At 50.9% G+C, this 20,077-nt stretch overlaps 1 pseudogene; it reads right to left on the reverse strand.

Annotated features, from left to right (window-relative positions):
• Window positions 1-7,033: 7,033 nt before the first annotated feature.
• On the reverse strand, window positions 7,034-19,818 carry LOC149342297 (uncharacterized; annotated as a pseudogene).
• Window positions 19,819-20,077: the final 259 nt, after the last annotated feature.

Genomic DNA, 20,077 nt, shown 5'->3' on the forward strand with positions numbered 1-20,077 from the left:
CGCCCATGCACATGTGCAAGGACAGTGCGGTTAAAACACCTATTTCTTTACAGAAATCGGAAGTCCCTAACAAAACCTGCCTCCTCGGATGTGTGGTCGTCTTCGTGTCTGGCACGCTGCTCCTGGTGCTCGCCCTGTACAAGGTCCCGGAAAACCTAAAGAACACGGCTTGCGAAACTTCGGCCTGTGTCGAAATTTCCACCAGGATACGCGAGTCGTTGAATACCTCGGTGCAACCATGCCAGGACTTCGCACAATTCGTCTGCGGCGGCTGGGGCAAGGCACACGACCTGACGGTGGCCGAAGAAGCTCTCGTAGCGGCTCTGCACAGCATAGGGAACAGGTTGGGCGACTTAAAAGTGCCGAAAGCCGGGAAGCAAGACACGAAGCAGAAGGCGCACCTCCTCTACCGCAGCTGCCACTCAGTGCTGAAAGGAGAAAGGGACGAGCTGGACAACGTTCGAAAGGCGCTGCTGGAAGTGGGGGTCGTCTGGCCCCACAAGTCTCCACAGCCGAACGTACTCAGCACGCTCCTCCGCTCGTCCCTGGCGCTTCACTGGGGCGCTCCTTTTGACGTCACTCTGCAGCAGGGAACAACAGGTGCGCCAGTCGTTGAACTGGAGCCGTTCAAAATGTTCGGCCGCATTCGCGACAAGTTCAGAACAGTGTCTGACGACGGGAAGGGACGCGAGGCGTACTTCGAAACCCTGAGGTCAAGTTTCAAAGAGAATGACATGAACCTCGTGGACTTCGACACTGTGAACTCGCTGGACGAAGGCGCCTTTTCTTCCTTCCCGCCGCAGGTCGACAGCTTTCCGGACCCCGTGACGCTTGACTCGAAGCTTGTATTTGAAGGCGTCGAATATGCCACCCCGGCTCTCTGGCGTGAAGCGCTGAGTCCATACACACCGATGAGGGACCCTAATAACATCACCGTGAAGACGCACTCGGAGGCATTCCTTCGCAAATTTCGGGATCTGTGGGCCAAGAATGGCAGAGAGAGGACGCACATCTTCGTATCCTGGCTCATCGTACAGATTGCCGCACTCTACGCCAACCAGAATGTGCTGTTGAACTTCTACCAGTCCGAGAAGAAAGCAGTCCTGGTTCAAGGCTCCTCGTGTCTAGCCAGGGCCTTTCTCATCGCCCGAAGCGAAGTGTTTGCCGGCTACGGCGACGAGCTGCTCGCGTCCAAATCGCGGTTCCTCGCCTACAGACTCATGCTGACAGTGCGCCAGACCTTCGAACGCCGTCTCCGCAACTGGAAGGGATTCGATGGCAACATTACCATCCTTAAGGAGGAGAGCGGGGCAGAGGGTGTGCTGCACGTCCTGCACGCGGGATTTGTGCCAGAGGACAACAATACGGCAGCCGACATGCAGGACTCGCTGGTGCAAAACTGGCGCAACGCACCTGTTCCCTCCACGGAGCCAGGACCCGTGCGGGACGTGCACTCAGCCATCGAAGCCGGCAAGCTGCTGCTGATGCAAGAGGGGGACTTCGCGCTCATGCCTTACGCCTTCGCTGTGCCGTATTTCGACGAAGGCTTCACGGCTGCGCTCAACTACGCGGGCGTCGGGGGCATCGCCTCGTTCGCATTGGCCAAACTTTTCTACGAGGCGTACAGCGAGCCGACCGGCGTGAACTCCTCTCTGCAGGACAGCCTGGACTGCATGAGCAACTTTTCGGCCGACGCCCAAGACGAGTCGGTGGCCAAGATGTTGACGCTCCGGGTGCTGGCAGCGCAAACGTCTTTGGATGCCTACGAACGCCAATTATCTTCGCAAGACATTCCCATCACTGGCCTCGAGTCCTTCTCTCCTCAGCAGCTGTTCTTTATCGCGTCTTGCTACAGGCTTTGTGCGGGTGGCGTCCAATCCGCCGCTCGTGCGAAGTGCAACGAATATCTGCAGCACGTCGACAAGTTTGCGCGTGCCTTTAGCTGCGCAGAAGACTCGCCCATGAACCCGCCCATAAAGTGCGGCCTATTGTGACAAGCTTCTCGTCTCTCCTCCGAGAACAACGCTCATAGTTCACCGTGAACTCGTTTTCTGGAGAAACATTTGGAGGCTACGACACCTTTTGAATGCTCAATTTCTTGTTTCATTCTAACTAGCCGATATAGAAGGTTATTCCTGTTGCAGATCATGTGCTGTACTATTGTATATATGCCATTGGTGTATCGTTATTATTGCGCAAAGCTTCTTTTTGGTTGTCTTTCATTCACGTAACATGATTTTTTTTCTCTGAGTGCGCTGAAGATCGTGTGAAGTGAGTGAATAATGAGAAAATCTGTCGCGTCGTCGCCGATGACGTTCTTCGGTTGCCTCTAAAGCCGGGTATCTGAAGAAAGGACACATCTTTCGCAGTAACTGTAATCGTGTTCAGTCGATCTCAGTCGTTGCCTTCAGGGAGATCTTCTCGGACATTCGGCTTGTACTTGTGCTCGAATACGCACCTTCAAAGCTTGTGAAGTTGTTGCCCCAGTTGCCTTCTCTTTATAGCATTTTTATGCGCAATATTTCTATAGATACGAAGTGAACGCTGCGAACTAACAACAGTGAGATTGCACGATACGTCACGAATGCTGCATGAGTGCGTCATGTGTGCTTTTTATTGTGGCTTTTTCCATGCCTATACGTGCTTTTAACGAGAACTTGAACAAATATGCTGCTTGTTTAGGCTCACTACTTTGAACGGCATAGCGTTGTTTGAGTCCATCCAAATCTTTTCTTCTCCAACTTATCCTGTCCGCCACGCATGCCTTTAGTGGGACATATGCAACTGGGTCACTTGGAGGAGCACAGTATTGCCTTTTGTTTGTGGCAGCATATTTCGACATCTCTATTCTGTGGCGTCTTATTGATGAGCTCAATCTTACGGCACAGGTAATTGCAAAGGAACAAAAGTTATTCGGTTGATGTCAGTCAAGTATTCTGTGTCGGAGCTTTGCGAAGACATCAAGTGCGTATACGTACGACTGTTTTCGCGAAAGTAAAAACGGACGCGGGCGAGTGGAGCCGCTCGCTCGAACACCTTCCATGTAAAGCTCTTGTCATTTACTCGTATATATGGCGTAGATATCACCAAATCGCCATCTTGTTTATGCCGCACATGTACTGCTGATTGGTTGCGCCTTTGGGACTCCCTTCCGCACTTCCATTGCGGGCAAGTGTCTTTAATCATAAGTAGGGTGTCGAACGGGGGATTTTCCGGGTGCAGGCCGGGGTCATGGCCCCGCAGGCTCGCACTAAAGGCGTAAGGCTTTATTGTTTAGGATTTGGCTCCGGAGGAGGAGGAACCTTAATTGACTCCAAGAACAGGGTCAGTTGAGGGGGGATTGAGGTATCGGCGGATATCCTAGGGCAATGCCGATAATTGCAGCCTAAAGCACTTACTCTAACAAAGCCATGGAGAAGGAAGGCGCTATGCGTTGGCCAACGAACGCTTTCTCACTAGGAAAGGACCATTTTAAGGCAAATTCATGGGTAGATTTGGTGAGACGAAATTTCTAGGCGAGAAATTTCCACGGACAAGTGTGTTTTTTTTTTGACATGCGGTATGCAGTGAGTGGTAAAAATATAAAGAAAATGAAATGCTCTCTTCAAAAGGTGCCGTTTTCTAATGAGACTCCTGGGTGACCACCACCTCCAGCAGAGCAGGAATGGACCCGCCATGTGCAGTGCCTATGGCGGAACTATGAACTACCAGGTGGTGCAGTGTTGGTTTGCTTCCAGCACTCGCGCGTTTAGGGCTCTTTTGTCACCTCTTGTGCATTTACATGTTTTAGGGCATTTGCAAAAACTAACATCTCTATGATAATAGAGTTTTTAGCGGCGTGGCCAGCGGCTAGCGGAGCAGAGCGGACGAGGGGGGACTCCGCTGCGAAAGAGTAGAATAAGCTCAGGCGGCCTGCGAGTTAACGGCGCTGCGCACCCGCCAGCTCGTCTGGGCGCCCCAGCCGAGAGCGCCCAGCGCGCGAGCGAGCGGGGCTTCGGTTTGACCTGGTATTCACAGTTTTTATAGAGGAAGCAACACTGCGCCGGGTTTCGAGCCATCGCGTAGACCGCTGCGGTGGCCACGGTTGACCTTGAACCTTGAACAGCGTTGCTTCTTATAAAAATGGTCTATAGACTTCTTATAGACTATTGCCTTCCTATAGATATTTTTGTCTATTCATAGTCCATAGACTCTAAGCTGACAAAAGTCTACTAAAAGTGCATGGCCATAAATCTGTAGATTGACTGTCATAGCATATGTCTATACACTTTATAGACAGAAGTTTATGGACAGTCTATAGGCTGCCTAAAAAAATATCTGTAGGGGGCGCTCCGCCAGATGGCAGCGCCGTCAGCGCGCCGCCGAGCAGTTTGCTCTCTCTACGACAGATGGCGCCACTAGGAGGTCCGCCACTTCTGGGCTTCGAAGCCGGCGTTAGCAGCATTGGCGCGCTGTGCATCGATGACATTCGAATGATATAGGTTAAGCAATTAGCCTCATTTCTAGTCAGACTGCATAAATAAAAAAACACACTGAGTAGGAGATTGGTCCAGTTGGGGAATCGAACCAGGATCTCCGGAGTGAGAGACGAGCACGCTAACCACTCCGCCACACCAGCTTTTTTTTTTTCTTTATTGCCTGTGTTTGGCTCATCACATTGCACAACAAAAATACACATAACGCTATATACATACGACACTGTCGTGGTCAGCCAGCACGAGACTGGCTTCGTCAGCTTAAAATTCCCGCAACATACACAACGGCTCTAGTCTTGAGAGCCACTCGGGAGGCTCCGCAGCTGGTTTTTGGATTGCAAGAAACCAGTCCATGCTTTCCCGAAAATAAATTCGGGCCGGTCGTGCGTCTTTGTCACAATGGTAGCCTGCCATTCTGGAGCGCCATATACAGTGGAGGCCCAAGAGCATTATGAGATCAAAAGGTGCCCCATCCTCATTATCAGTGCTTAAATAGCCAATTCCGTGCGCGTCAAGTGGTAGCTCTTTCTTTATGGTCCTTTGTAACACGTCCCAAAAATAAACCCCTTCCCAGCAGTGCAAAAAAAACATGGTCTATTGTTTCAGGCTGTTTACAAATTAAGCAGTTCGATCCCCACGGTAAAAAGAAATCCTTTCCCTCTAGAAACTTTTTAACTGGTAACGTCCCGGTATGTAACTTAAATAAGAAAGTCTTTACTCCTGGTGGCACCTGCATTTTCTTCACCCTTTTTAAAACATCCCCTCCCGGGTGCCAAGTGAAGCTGCGGCGATTGCTGCCGGAGTTTGTGGTATCCACAGAAGAGCTCTCTGGTGGAACTTTTGGTTACTACAAAGAGATTGTAGCAAGCGTTCGGTTTCTTTCGGCACGTTTTTCCACCGATTATTTGTGGAAAAGCAAAAGGAAAAAGTTGTACAATGATCTTTGTGATATTGTTTTCCCAGAGCCCATGTACAGGGCCTTGTACAGTGCATTCCGCCACACCAGCTCGATTGTTTGGAGTGACCAAATGCACGTCTAGTGAATGGGATGTCTTCGTTCACACCCATCTTCCTCCCTTCCTGAGGTACAGGTGTCCACCGAGATATGCGAGAGAGATACATTTCCTTTCTTCAAAAACCAATTTACTGACGAGCAAGGCGTACAGCCGAACGGGCGATGGCATTCTGCGGACTTTCTGGCAGCGTTCCAAGACGCTGTCGCGTTCCACTCTTTAGAGGCGAAACTTACCATCTTAACCACACATCAGTGACACAAGCAGCAACACTGCGCTTAAGGCTTTCGCCTCACCGCACTTTAGGTCAACAAAGTGCGCCCTAATTTTATGCGAAGCATACTAAAATAGCCCAACCCAGCTCCTCTAGCGCGGCGGTGTCGTTACCATTGACCTTTCGTGACCTCCATGTCATACCACGTGATGCGTGATGTCACAGCAGATGAAAAACGGGGGCCCAACTCGCGCCGTCGCGCGAGGCGTCGTGACCAAGGATGACCACGTGGTGCGTGACGTCACAGCAGATGAGAAACGGGGGCCCAGCTCGCGCCGTCGCCCGAGGCGTCGCGACCAAGGAGGACCACGTGATGCGTGACGTAACGACATAGGAGAAACGGGGCCCCAGCTCGCGCCGTCGCGCGAGGCGTCGCGACCAATGTGTTTCCTGCTTCTGCCGCTAGGTGCGCTGTAGTGCACACGTGATGCTGGAGCGGCGGTATACAAGGGGGTGCGCCTGCCTCTGCTAGGCGTACACGGGATAGAGGTGCCTCCTGGAGACAGGGCTGCTCGTTGGAATGAGAAGCAAAAGTCGCACGTGCTACAGAGACTGATGAAGAGCGTGAAGAACGTCTAGCCAAGCGGCGTGCTCGATATGCTTCGCATCTGACTAGGCTTAACCTAAGCTAAGCCTCAGCCATTTTTTTCTTACGATTCTCAGTGCTTAGATTTAGCAGGTGTGGCACAGAACAATATTACATAAAGCTGGTGTGAAACTGCAGTACGAGACAACTGTGAGAGTCCCTTCTCGTCATTGCTATCCATGGGAATAAAAGTACACAGAAATCTCGAAACCGATGCTGCCTATTTCATTAGGGGTCCCGTTCAGCGGAAAACGGCGTCGTCGCGGGCATCGGCGAGAGCGAAAAATCCCGTAGAAGCAACCTAGCTCACATGACCTTTTCGCGTATTAACAACCTGCCCACCGTGGCAGTTAATGATTTTTCGTGGGAGATTCTCGGTAAGAGCAACATAGATCTCATAATCACCGAATTTCATATTCCATAAGAGCTGCAGTACTACACCAGGAATGTTATGAGCACTCCTCGCTATCTATAAATGCAATGTAGAGAATGATCAGTTCCGTATATATGTGGACATTAACCCAATAATGATGTCGCGTCATACGCTTAAGGTGGAGCTTAAGTGTCCCCTCCAGTTTTTATTGCTCAGCTAAGCTCAATAGGGCCCGCCGAAGTTACTTCATTACAACGAAATGGTCATGACAGAAGTCGCGCGCAGTGACAGGAAAGCTACGGCGCACTGCTGTCAGGGCTTCCTCATGATGGGCATTCGGGAGGACTTGCTGCCACGAAGCTTGTCCCTGGCCATCCTCGTGAACACCAGGAACTTGGGGAAGTCGTTCAAAGAGGCGGCGGCATATGCCGCGATCACGTATTTGGTTGCTGCGCAGTCTTCACGCCGCATCTCCTTGAAAGGTAGCATACGTCTCGTGGGGGCGTCTTCGTCCTCCGGTTACTGTGGACCCAACGTGGCGTTCGCAAAGCCACCCATGACCTTCCGACCCATGGGCCGCGCGACCTCTGGCGGTCTGTGGATCACCTTGCGCAAGGGCGGCGGCCGGCTGTTTTCACGGCGCTGTGCCCAGGGTGGCATCACGACGGGTGATGCCGTCGCGAACTGGCTAAGCTCTTCTTCAAAACCCCCATCCACGGTCCTCAGGTAGCGACCCTGTGCCAAATGAGTCGCAACCGGGATTAATACAGGAGTCTAGTGCGCCGTGCACACATTATTTACAAGGCGGAGTTAATGACTGGAGTTTCTTAGAATAATGCTCTTCAAAGCGGGCATAGAGAACGGTTCAGCTGTAGAGGATGAAGGGTAAAAAGTTACGGGAATAAAAACAGGTACGAGTAATATCCTTGCTCCACACGAATATTACGGCCTTCGTCAGACGGTAAAGTTAAAACCGTAAGCATTCATGTGACCGATGGTTATTCTCGAAATTATTTGCTGTCAGAAGATAGCCCTAAAGGCAGCGGAGTCGTCGTCTTTTTTTAGGCGATAGCGTAAGAAGCTCGTTCTGCTGAAAAGCCGACGTCGGTGGTCGCCCTGCGTCAGTCGGAAAAAATCCCAAAAGTTTGAACTGAAAAAAAAAAAATGCAATGGTTTAGCTCTGGTTAAAGCGGGTAAATTGCGTAAACACTGGTGTGCGCATTCTGCTGGCGATTCTTCGGCGCGTTGCCTTCGCCTGGTAGCTTTGCGGCGTTCCTGAGCAGTCAGGCGTTGAGATTCATCGGTGAGCGATGACGTGGAACCACTCTGCAAGGTAGAACGCTGTCGCCGAGCTGCATCCTTAGCACGACGCTTCGCAAGACGTTCTCCACGCTGTTCTGGCGTCTCTTGTGCACGTTTCCGCTTTCTCGCTTCTTCCTGTCGTTGCCACTTCTCCTTAGAGGACTGCATAGCAAAACGTTCACGTTGTGTGTTGTTGTTGTGACTGAGAGAAGGATGAAAAGGAAATTGCACGGGCCTTCCAACTGGCTCCAGCCGAGCCACCACCGCTGCCACGTGCAGATAGAGGAGAGTTGAAAGATCAGAGGAAGGAGAAAAAGGAAAGAAAAGACGCGCGTCGCAGCAACAACTGCGTCCGCCGGAGCGGACGCTGCTGAAAAAACAGATAAGTGGCCGAAGCCGCGCTCGCCGAAGCGAGAACAGATACACCCCCCCCCCCCCCCCCCCCAAAAAAAAAAAAAAACGCTAAGGCAAGCACGCATTTATAGACGCTTAACAGCGCGGGAGAATGGGCGCTGCCATATTTGGTCACGTGACCATTCCGCCAACCTAACAGGGAGTCCACAGAACCAGAGCCGTATCGCCCGGTCGGCTGTACGCCTTGCTCGTCGGTAAATTGGTTTTTGAGGAAAGGAAATTATCTGTCTCGCATATCTCGGTGGACACCTGTACGTCGCCGTAACCGGAAGGGGGGAAGATGGGTCCATTTTAAAAATGTTTTCAGGCTCAAGGTGGTTACTGCTGCACTGTTCTCGATTTCTTCATTATACTTCTATTATACTGTTTTCCTTTTTTTGCGAATGTTGGAGGTGCAGCCCGCAACAGGAGTTACAGCTTCAGACTGCGGGCCGGGTTGGAGGGGTTGCTGAAGCACTAAGGTGCCTGGGCATCATGAGGGGCTCGTGGGCCCGTCGTCGTCCTGCTTCCTATCCCCCCCTCTCACGCCACCACCCTTAAAGTTAATTCTATCATGAGTCAATAAAGTTGTTTACCGACCTACCAAATTAGATTATACGAAAGCTCTCAAACTTTCTTTAAATTTGTTTACTGAACTCTCCACACCCTATATGGTAAACTCCAATGTCTACAGAGTGTGCAGAGCGTAATTGCGGCACAATGAGTTCCTGCACGTTTTGCTAGCTAATGGGGTGTCTTTGTGAAGCTGCAGCCAAATGTCTTTGGGAGAACCCATCTTCTGAGCAGAGTTCCTGACTACGGGGGAGACGTCGTCGTCGAGGTACAGAAGGTCCTCCACGAGCAGAGCGCTGGGCGCGCTGATGAGCAGATTGTTCACCCCCTGGTAGACAGTCAGGGGCAATACCACGGGCAGCATCAGGAGCAAGAGCATGGACAACGTTACCGGCACTGGCGACTGGGGCAGGTCGGTCGCCTTGGCACTATCCGACTGAATGAATGAATGAAAAACTTTATTGTCACAAGGGTTCTCTCAGCGTAGGTGGTGGTGGTGAAAACATTTATTCAGAAGGGACAGGAGGAGTTTGGAGCAGCCCGTAAGGGACCGATCCTTACAAACACTAGGTGGAGGTCCCTAGTTTGGGACCCCAGTGGCGATAGCCGCCGCCCGAGCGCCCGACTAAGGCTTGTTGGGCATGTAAGTCGTGGCAGCCGAACAGGGTCGCCTCCCAGTCCTCCCGGGTTGGTTGGGGATGGGGGCAGGGCCGAGTTGGAGGGGCAGGCCCACACCATGTGATAGGTGTCCGAAGACACCGCACTACAGTGCGGTCAGTTGGCGCTAAAGGAGGGGTCGAAATGTTTTAGGGCTGCCGGGCACAGCAATGTATTGGTGAAGAGGCGGAGAAGGAGCCGCTCATCCGCCTTCTTGAAGCCTTTACATGGGCTAGGGTAAAGGCGATGGCTATCTTGATAGTAGGTTGTGATATCTTCGAACGTATAGACCGGATTAAAATCGGCTTCCTGATCAGGTGGGGAGGAGAAAACAGCCCGGTGAGAGAGCGCGCGGGCGGCTGCGTCTGCTGCCTCGTTTCCTGCCAACTCCTGATGAGCAGGGGCCCATAACTGTGTGCGGGGTCCGTATCCCCTATGCAATTTTGGTATATTCAATAGGCTAGGAAGGGAGTGCAGCCTTGGTCGACGCTCCGACAGGCCCCTCGCGAATCGGTGATTATGTATTTTGAATTGGAATGTGAGGCCGCGAGAGCAATCGCGACCTCTTCTGCTTGTGTTGCACTGCGGGCTCTGAAAGTTAGGCCGTTAACTGTGTTGCTGTTGTGAACTACCGCGGCCGTGTGCCATCCCCCGTGGTGAGGGCCGGAGACGTCCACGTAGTATACACCTGTTTTGTTGCCATAATATCGGGCTAGCGCTTCCGCTCGTGCCAGGCGCCGACCATTATGGTCTTCATGTGTCATGTTTGCTGGAAGAGGCCGAACGTGGACAGCATGTCTCTACAGTTCTCGGATGTGAAACCTGTCTTCCATTGGAGGGGTGTGTTGGATATGAAGTCGAGCAAGAAGGTGGAGCCCTCAGTCCAGGGCCCCAGTGGCCTTTGCAGTCTTACGAACCCTGTAAATCAGCTTGAGCTGCTCTTCAGGCTTCGAGCTGGAGAGCGCAGCCTCCCACTGCTCCGGTGTTGGTGTGTTGTTTATCGGCGCTGCCTGCATTTTATGACAGGCCCATGTAACGTGGTAAAGCATTGGGTGTTCACTGCATAGCGGGCATTTGTTGTCATATGTGCAAGGATAGATTTTGCTTAGTTAACTTAGATTTGGGTATGTATTAGTCTGTAGTTGTCTCCAGGCAACCGACTGCTCTCTACTAAGGTCTTTGTGGGGAGGAGGGTAGGTCCTCCTGACGGCTTGTTGGTGTTCTAAGATGCCTCCATACCCTCTAATGACCGCGTTCAGTTCCCCTTCGGTGCGCGCCTCCCGGTTGGCGTATGCTCGGGCGTTGGCGTCGGCGCCTTGGTTCACTTTGACAGCCCCATGGCCGGGTGTCCACGTGATGAAGCATCTCATAAAGGTCATTCGCCTTGAGTATGCGAATGGCTGCAGTGGATATGCGTCCACTGCTGTGCCTTCTGCACGCCTCTTGCGAGTCTGTAATGATGTGTGCATGGGGCTCGTCACCCTGCTGGGTGATGGCGAGTGCAATTGCTGCTTCCTCAGCCTCGAGGATGTTGTTGGTTTTTATCGAGACGCAGTTGATTTCGCTGAGCTGGTGATACATCACGCTGCTACCGAGCCGTATCGGTGTCTGTATGTGGTTGCGTCAACGTATAATACGTCTTTTGCCCCTGCGAAGCTTCTTTCGTGCAATTCGGATCTTGCCTTTCTTCTCGCCTTATGTATATCATGATGTATGTTTTTCGGAATCGGACTGATCTCATTGATCCTCCTGATTTCATTTGGTACGCTCGCTGTGCTGTTGATTTTTTTCAATGCGTCCCTCATGCCCAGCAACCGCAGCGCGTTTCTGCCCTTTTCGGACAGCATCAGTCTTGTTTTTAGCGCGAGAAGGTGGGCCTCGATATGTTCTAGTACTGTGTTGTTTATGCCCAGTTTAAGGAATTTCTCCGTCGAAGTGGTGACCGGCAGTCCGAGAGCGCATTTGTATGCTTTTCGAAGAATTGCCTCTAACTGCTCCTTTTCTTGCTCGAGCGGTGTTTGGTAGGGGTCACCGTATAAGAACCTACTGACCACGAAGGCCTGTACTAGCCGACATGTGTGCTCCTCCTTCATACCTCTTCTTCTGTTGGAAAATCTTGCAGTCATCCTGGTGATCTGTGCTGTGCTATTTGCTAGCTGTCTGATTGTGTGATCAATACGACGGTTGCTTTGGATCCACATGCGAAGGATCCTAACTTTTGATACTTCCGGAATCTTCGTTTCTCCTATGTAGATATCTATGGAGTTTTACAGATCATACCCTTTTCTGTAGACTCTGAGCCCCTAGATTTTTCAGGGAAGCATGCAAGTCCGCAGTGTCGGGCGTATGCGTTGACCGTGTCTGCTGCTCGCCGAAGAAGCTCTTGTTTTTCTCCTAAGGATCCCCTTGTCACCCAGATTGTGATATCATCTGCGTAGATGGCATGCCTGATTCCTTCAATTTCTTCGAGCGTCCTTGCTGAGCCAATCATTGCAATGTCAAAAAGCACAGGGGATAGCACAGAGCCTTACGGTGTTCCTTTTTTGAGGGTGTTGAAGGTGTCAGTCTTGATGCCTCCTATTCCAATGGTAGCGGTTCTGTTAGTCGGGAAGGTTTTCACTTAGTTGAATATTCTCTGCCAGGAACCCAGTTTGCTGAGCCCCTCCAGCACAGCCCTGTGACTGACGTTGTCGAAGGCCGCTTTAAGATGGAGAGCGAGCAAGATGTTTTCTTCATATTTTGGGACGGTATTAAGCACCTCTTCCTTGATCTGCAGGAGAACGTCTTATGTTGATGGGTATTTGCGGAATCCAAACATAATGGGCGGCATGAGTTCGTTGTCCTGAAGGTGGGTCTGGAACCTGGGTTGCACAGCTCTCTCGTACACTTTTCCCAACCATAATTTTAACGAAATGGGTCTAAGATTTTCCAGGTTTGGAGTCTTTCCGGACTTCGGAATCATTACTGTTTCCGCATGTCGCCAGTCGTCCGGGAGGGTCCCCTGTTTCCAGTGTTTATTGACGAATTCCGTGAATCTTTTCATTGAGTTGTCATCCAGATTCCTTATCATGGCATTGGTGATGCCATCCTTCCCTGGTGTTATGTTCTTTGTGGCGGACATCACAGCGTGTCTGACTTCTATGATAAGGGGTTCGTCCAGAGCGGTATTCGCTTCGCCCGTGTATGCCAAGCTGCTGTCGGCATGTGTTGCATTGCCGATGCAACGCTGCTTGATGTTCTGTAGCATTTCCTCGACAGTGCCATGGAATTGGTGCGCGATCATTTCTGTCGTCTTACGAGTTTCGGATTTTGTCGTGGTTGGGTCTATGAGAGCCCTTAGCAAGGCCCATGTCTTGGCAAAGAAGACATTTGGGCTAGTTGGTATGAATTCATGGTGGAAAAACAGCGCAAACTAAGACAGAAAACACAGAACAAGAAGGGTGGTGGTGGTGGAAAACATTTATGTACAGGTATAATACAGGAGGTTATGCATGAGCTGACCCAGAGGGGGCCAGCCCTTACAAATACTAGGTGGAGGTCCCTAGTTCGGGACCCCAGTGGCATCGGCCGCCGCCCAGGCTCGCGCGACCAAGGCCCGTTGGGCCTGCAGGTCAGAGCAGCCGAGCAGGGTCGCCTCCCAGTCCTCCCGGGTTGGGTTGGGGTGAGGGGGGATAGCAGGGTTGGAGGGGCAGGCCCACACCATGTGGTAGATGTCCGAAGACTTCTCCGCACAGTGCGGACAGCTGCCCGAGAAAGAAGGGTCGAAGTGTTTCAGAGCTGCCGGGCACAGCAAAGTATTAGTATACAGGCGGAGCAGAAGCCGCTCCTCCGCCTTTGGCAGACCTTTACACGGGCGGGGATAAAGACCATGGCCAGATTGATAGAGTAAAACGATGTCTTTGAAGGTGTAAGCTGGAATAAATTCGAGTTCCTGATCGTCAGGGTCGGAGGGGAATGTCCGGTGAGAGAGCGCGCGGGCGGCGGCGTCAGCTGCCTCATTTCCCTCAAGGCCCATGTGAGCGGGAGCCCAAACGATATCCGGTGCGCGGGGTCACCGGTGTAGACGCTGTTTTGAAGAATGCGGTAGGCTAGATACGGTACCCAGCCCTGCTCGACGTTCCGACATGCCCCTCGCGAGTCGGAAATAATTGTTTTAGAGCGCAGCTCTTTGGCGTCCGTTCCTGGGTTTCGCGTCGTCGTCGGCGTCGGCCTCGTAACCAGCTCCGCCCCCAATGTCACGCTTTTCAATTGTTCGAAATGCTCGTGACGTCACAGTGCGCGAATTTCAAATGGGGCCAATTGTACTTTGGCTAGTAACCATGCAACCAATCAAAGGGATCGTATAGTGATGCTGCAACTAAGTTGGACTGAGTTTAGTTAATTCCTTAATTAATCAAGTAGCCTAATTAATATAGAGGAGAATGAAGAGGTCAGAAGAAAAGAAAAGAAAGACGCGTGCCGCAGCGACAACAGCGTCCGGGGAAGGAGACGCTGCTGAAAAAAAAACAGATAAGTATGAAGCCGCGTTCCCTCCACCACCACGCACTTCCCCACTCAGTAAGACGTTGCTCGTTTCATATACGTTGTGTCGAACATCCTAGACAGTTCCAACAATTGACAGGTTAATGACAGAACACGATGGATAGAAATACAATAATATAAATATGAAATAGCCTAATTAACCTTTCTAGTTAGACCGCATAAATCAATAAAACCGAGAACGAAATTGGTCGAGTTGGGGAATCAAACCAGGGTCTCCGGAGTGCGATACGAGCACGCTAGCCACTCCGTAATGCCAGCTGAATGGTTTGGAATGAACAAAGGCGCGTCTACCTAATACGGCGTCTTCGTTCACTCCCATCTTCCCCCTTTCCCTTACGGCGAGGTGCAGGTGTCCACCCAGATATGCGAGAGAGATACATTTCCTTTCCTCAAAAAATAAATTTACCGTCCAGCAAGGCGTACAGCCGAATTGGCGATGACGTTCTGTGGACTCCCTGGCAGCGTTGCAAGACGCTGTCGCGTTCCACTCTTACAGGCGAAGCTCAACATGTTAATCACACATCAGTAACACACGCAGACAGCCAATGGACGCGTCATTCGCTGGCAGCACTTGATTCATCATTCACAACCACATTCTTAACGTACGCTCCCTTGCCGCACATGCCAAGGACGTACACCACGATCACATTCTGCGCCATTCCTCTGTACTTTGCTTTGCTGAAACCTGGATGGATCCCGAAGAGCCTCTCGAAATCATAGATTTCCTATACTGCTGTGGTGCTCGCAGAGACCACAACAGAGCGGCGGGAGTCGCTATCTACTTGCGCACAGGTCTCTCTGCAATACCAGTCGAAATGTTTGGCACGTCACATGAAGTTGGCGAACTGTGCGTGGCGAACTGTGCGCCGCAAAGTTGCCCAACGGCTTGCTGGTAGTAGCTGCCTACTTCGCCCCTACCGCACTCACGAAAGACGTCGTGCACTTCCTGCAACTCGCATTAACCGTCCATCGATCCACACCGATGTTAGTAGTGGGGGACTTTAATGTTGACATAAAGACAAACAGCAATTTCCTAACACTTATGCGGGAGAGCATCCCGTTCCTCTCGCTCGTAACGCGTCCCACGGCTGTGACAACCTCGCGAGGCACTTGTATAGATCTCGTCTTTGAGAATCAAGCATTGGTGTACCAAGTCGAACATATATCACTCTATTTCTCCGACCACAAAGCTTCCTTCATGACTGTCAAGAACTGTTAGTGAAGTCTTTGTTAAAGGAATACGTGTGAAAAATAAAAAAAAAATTCTGTGATAGCGCATACATGTGTTGCTCGATTTCTTTGCCTCAATCTATCGAAAAGGTGAAACAGCTTATTTGCTGTGCTCAAATTTCGCATTAGGAAGTAACGTAATCGTCGGTAATTTTTTGAATTGGAATCAGATGCAGCCAACGCAATGGCGACCTCCTCCGCGTGTATGTCACGGGCTCGGAAAGTAAGGCCGTTCACTGTTTTGGATTGGTGGACGACTGCGGCTGTGTACCATCCCCCATGGTGGGGGCCTGAGGCATCCACGTAGAATACGCCGGGTTTCGATCCATAGTGGCGGGCCAGGGCTTCCGCCCGCGCCAGGCGCCGGCCATTATGGTCCTGACGGTTCATGTTCGCGGAAAGAGGGCGCACGTGGAGGGCGCATCTCCACTGGGATGGAATACGTACGCGCTCTTCCATGAGAGTGGTATGTTGGATGTGTAGCAAGGGCAAGGAGGCGGCGACCCGACGATGTCTTCGAGAGACGTGTGTATTGGTTAGTCAAGTGGGCTTCCCGGAGCTCCCGAAATGTGTTCACCATGCCTAGGCCCAGGAGGCGCTTGTTGGAGGTGGTCACGGGGAGGCCCAGAGCCCGCTTAATAATTTTGCGGAGGATGACTTCGAGTGAATCCTCGTCTTGCTTCCGCAGGTGGAGGTATGGAGTCGAATATAGAATTCGACTGGTTACAAATGCATGCGCCAGCCGCAAGGCGTCCTTACATCGTAACCCCCCACGCTTGTTAGAAACCCGGCGGACCAAGCGGCCCACCTGGTCCCCCACCTGACGGAGTTTGGCCAATGTTGTTTCTGACCGTCTGTCTTGATGTATAAAGAGCCCCAGTACCCGGACTTCGATATTTTCAGGGATTGGACCTGTCTCAAGAGACAATGAAATTTTGGCTGTGCACTTTGGTGAGGGGCGTATGTGCACAAATTCAGACTTTTGGGTGGAGCATTTGAGGCCGCAGCGGCGAGCATAACGGTCCACTATGGTCGCCGCCTCCTGCAGGTTAGCCTCAATGTCTGCAAGGGAACCGTGCGTGGCCCACAGGGTGATGTCACCAGCATACAGCGCATGCTGCACACCGGCGACAGCATCCAGCTGGGCCGGTAGGCGCATCATAGCCAAATTGAATAAGAGAGGAGAGAGCACCGCGCCCTGGGGTGTACCCCTGGTTCCTAAATAAAAAGGGCCATGTTCTTTATCCTGGAGACACTACAAGCGCTGACTCGCAACTAAGGTTTATTAGAAAAACAGAACAGAATATATACAGTAACCACCCACGACTGCGTACGTCATAACGTCAGAGAAACAGGTTACGTGCGTGGCGTGAAAGAGGATCTAAACAGGAGCAGCGCGCGTGTGTACCCGGTTATTTAAGTATCTAAATTCCAAATCTGACAAGGCCACTGAAGGTTCACTGACGCACCGTTTGCCGTTTTTTCGAATAAAGAACGCTTCCATCAGCTCCCGGGTCACCTTATCTTGGTGGCGAAAAAGCACATTAGTTTTCGGGAAAAGGGGTGTGCATTTGCAAACCCGCAAGTGTGCGGGAAGGTTGTCTCGCGAGTCACTGCCGAGTAAGCTGCTATGCTCAAAGAGCCTTACGTTTACACAGCGCCCCGTTTTCCCGATATACTCTTTTCCGCAAGACAGTGGCAAGCGATATACAACACCCTTTTTGCAAGAAATGAAAGGCGACACATGTTTTGTTGTACAAGCCTTGCGATTCTTGTGGATACCAGCCGCCAGTTTTCGGTCCACTCGTGGGTAAATTGTAGCGAGCTTCTTAGGTGCCGAGAACACCACCCTAACATCGCTCCTTTTTGCCACGCTCTTGAACCCATGGGAAAGCCTGTGAGCGTACGGAATGAGAGCCGGCCTACGGCGCTCACTGTCAACACGGCCTCTTCCGTTGGCCGCTATCTTAACCCACCTCAGAACTTTTTCTCCTGCCCTAGAGATGACGTGGTCGGGAAAACCACTACTTTTCAAGCGTACCACTTGCTCTGACAGACTTTCCGGAACACGGTGGTGGCACGACCTAGATGTGGCGGCCTTAAGGCACGAAACAGCGATACCGTCCTTGATCAGTTTTGAGTGCCCTGACTCATAACCGAGGAGTGGCTTGACGGTGCGCGGGCGATACATCCAGCAGAGGTGTCCCGGAGTAGCTCTCAAAAACATGTCAAGAAAGCGTAGCTCGTTGCCAACAGAAACCTCCGTAGTAAAACTTAGACCACGGCCGAACTGACTCAACACCCTCAGAACATTCTGAGGGTGTTCAGTCAGTTCGGCCGTGGTTCAGTCAGTTCGGCCGTGCATTACCGAATTATATTTCTCATTTACAAGTCCTGTCTGGCCATCTCTGTTTTCTCCTCATTTTGTGCAGAACCATAAATTATTAACCAATTTATTCTATCCTAAGCCGCCTACCCTATCAATGAAGGTGGCTTCTAGGAATCTCTCTTCATCAACTTGGCGTGGGTATGACTGCTCTTGCCGTTATTTTTCTTGGAGCTTCTACTCTTGGCCACGGTAAAAGGGACGTGTCGCCGCGATGAAAAATTCATTTCAATAATTGAGACAGCTCCCTTACACGAGTGTCCCTCAATCCTATTTCTTTCACAGCTCAGGCCCATGGCTTATTCCTACTCACACGTTTCTATTGCTTTCACGCAAAGCTCTGTTTCTTCATTTTTTTACTCACCATCTCACAGAAAACTATCCGCTGTTTACCCTAGTGTACCTAGCCTACATTCTTTTTTGAATATAAGTGTTTCAAAGTATTCTTGACAGTCTCCACCGAGTGAGTGTTGCTCACAATGGCTATACGCCACTTTGGATTGGAGGTCAGAAATAGCAGCAAGAAGTGAATGAGAGGTGCTCATTTAACATAAAAAAGCTGGGCCGCCCCCCCACCGCGTCTTGGATTCTTTGCCTGGCCTCTGCAACCATGGTACGTCGCCATATCATTGATCCAACGGGTGCCACTGATCCCTGCACTCCAGGTCGGTACCTCTCCGGGACATTTATTCTTCGGAGTCCGGGTGTAGATCGTCGTAAGTAATCTGTTTCGCAGATGCGTTGTACTACGCATTCACACACACCAGCTGCCTCTTTCTAAAGGGGTGTAGAAGGAAAATTTCTATCACAAATAAACCATTTGATTTGTTTCATGGACGCAAGGAGATGCGTTCTGGCAGGTGTCAGTCTCAGGCGTTAAGAGGAACACAAATTAATATGATATTGAATTTTTTTCGAGGAGCCACTAGGCATTTCCACCCGCATCATGCGGCGTCAAGGAGAATGTTTCCACACAATTTCGACCACGCCGAACCAATTGGTTGCTCACCGGAAGAACCAGTCCTTGCCGGTGACGCCGACGTCAGTAGAAATGATGTAGGTTCTGGATAATTTCGACCACTAGGGGTTCTTTACCGTGCACCGACACCACGCAGTACACGAGCCTCCAGCGTTTCGCCCCCATCGAAATGCATCTTCGAAATGCGACCATGCTTCTTTCGGGTCAGCAGTCGAGCCCCACGTAGTCCACACTGGCCCTTCGTTCGCCCGTGACGTCAAGGTGGACTTGAGCGCTGGCGCCCACTGAGACCGAAAGTGCAGGCACAAAACCAATTGTAAATAATTACTCACGCTGCTGACTGGCGCTTAAACTCATTTTCATACTTACTGGGCCCGTAGGCCCGAAAACATAGAAAAACTAGGTGTCTGTACCTCTTTAATGAACCATTTTTGAGCCACATCTGAAAAACATGAACGCCGATGCTTCCTTTACTGGAGTGCGCACTGCCATACCGAAAATGCGTCGCGAGTCCCCAATATATAATTTTAGCATTTGCATTTTACCTCCTTCGTGGTTATATAGGCACGAACATCCTGCTGGGCTTGCGAGACGCCCCGCAGACAATGGCCATACTCACAATTTTACTACTTTGGTCATTGTAATACATTGATCATATATAGTTCACAACTCTAGTCCTTATGCCGACATTTTTGTTTGCGAGCATCTAACGTCTGCTGCTTTTCCTTGTAAACAACGTCCGTAAATGTTGCGAAATGAGTCACGGCTGCAGGTGGCAAAAGTCGACGCTATTCTCGCACGATGTGAAGAATAACCTCGTGCAGGCCAAGACTGCTTACACAAGTCACGTTCGGGCGACTTTCTCAGTTTAGTTGGGCTCATCGTTCGTGACGGGGTTTTTGTGTGCCCAAAACCTTCTCACCCTGAATGCATCGTAAATTTTGTGAGAGTTCTAGGCGGGTTACGTTCGAGGACAGTAAAAATGTGTAACTTCAGTGCTGGAACCAAAAAGTTTACTTTCTGTCCGTCAGCCATCTTAGGGCCAGCATGCCGGAAGAGTTTTTTTACTTCTTTAATGCCAAAAATTTACAGTACGCCAATAGTTTACCTCTTCTTGGATGTGCGCTACCTTTAGGCTGCTTTTTTATGGTTTTTATTCGAAATCGCCGTTTTAAAAGGTAAGAGATGAGCTGGGAGACAACACTGGATGCTCGTTCGTGTACAGTACTGCAGAGAAAATGAAATAACCGGATGGATGGAAAACTTTATTAAGCAAGTGAGTTTGGACCGTACA

Source organism: Amblyomma mixtum, chromosome 5 (genome assembly GCF_055824585.1).
Source record: "Amblyomma mixtum isolate Tamu chromosome 5, ASM5582458v1, whole genome shotgun sequence".
NCBI lineage: Eukaryota > Metazoa > Arthropoda > Arachnida > Ixodida > Ixodidae > Amblyomma > Amblyomma mixtum.